Source organism: Marmota marmota, unplaced genomic scaffold (assembly GCF_001458135.2).
Source record: "Marmota marmota marmota unplaced genomic scaffold, marMar, whole genome shotgun sequence".
NCBI classification, from domain to species: domain Eukaryota; kingdom Metazoa; phylum Chordata; class Mammalia; order Rodentia; family Sciuridae; genus Marmota; species Marmota marmota.
The window spans coordinates 2,519,587-2,520,392 of record NW_025999897.1 but is presented as its reverse complement, the minus strand read 5'-3'; the positions used below and the strand labels follow the sequence as shown (position 1 = coordinate 2,520,392).

The 806-nt window shown below is 35.9% G+C and overlaps 1 non-coding gene across 1 annotated transcript; it reads right to left on the bottom strand.

The window, feature by feature from the left end:
• Nucleotides 1-388: 388 nt before the first annotated feature.
• Nucleotides 389-469, bottom strand: Trnaa-agc. The gene has a single exon. It is a non-coding gene; the product is annotated as a tRNA-Ala (tRNA).
• Nucleotides 470-806: the final 337 nt, after the last annotated feature.

The window sequence follows — 806 nt, the reverse complement described above, 5'->3', positions numbered from 1 at the left end:
CACCCACCCCCAAAATATAAAAGATTTAAACTTTTTAAAAAAATATATTTTTAGTTGTAGATAGACACAACAACTTAATTTTGTTCATTTTTTTTTTTTTAATGTGGGGCTGAGTGCTCTACCACTGAGCCACAAACCCAGCCCTCAAAGTTTTTTGACTGTAACCAAAGTAAATATATTTTAAATTTCTGACCCAGAACACACGTGCATTTGTGTATTTATAAAATTAAGACAAGAGTTTCGTGAAATATCAGTTAACCTTTTTGTACTTGTCCTAGATGTTTCTTACTTTTTAAATCCTGTTTTATTAAAGAGAAAGAAAGGCAGGAAGGACAGAATTCATGTATTAATCAACTGAAATGACTTCATGAACTGCTGCTGGGAGAGTTGAAAAAGACTACCATGCTGGGGCTTGAACCCAGGGCCTCGAGCATGCTAGGCAAACGCTCTACCACTGAGCCACATCCCCAGCCCTTTTTATTTTATTTTGAGACAAGGTCTCACTAAGTAGCTAAGACTGAACTTGAACTTGCCATCCTCCTGCCCCTGCCTCCTGAGTAGCAGGAATTACAGGTGTGTGCCCGCATGCCTGGACAAAAATGACTCATTTTAGTGTAATGGTTGCCAGTCTAATATTTTATGGGTCAATTAAAAAAAAAACCCTTTGGGGATTGATATAAGTCCATTCACTTTTTATATTGTAAAGTAAGGATATTTTAAACCTTCCTAAGTAATCATTTCTAGCACCTCATTCTTATATTCATTTGTTATCAATTTGTTGAATCTATGAATTTTGTGAATCAGGG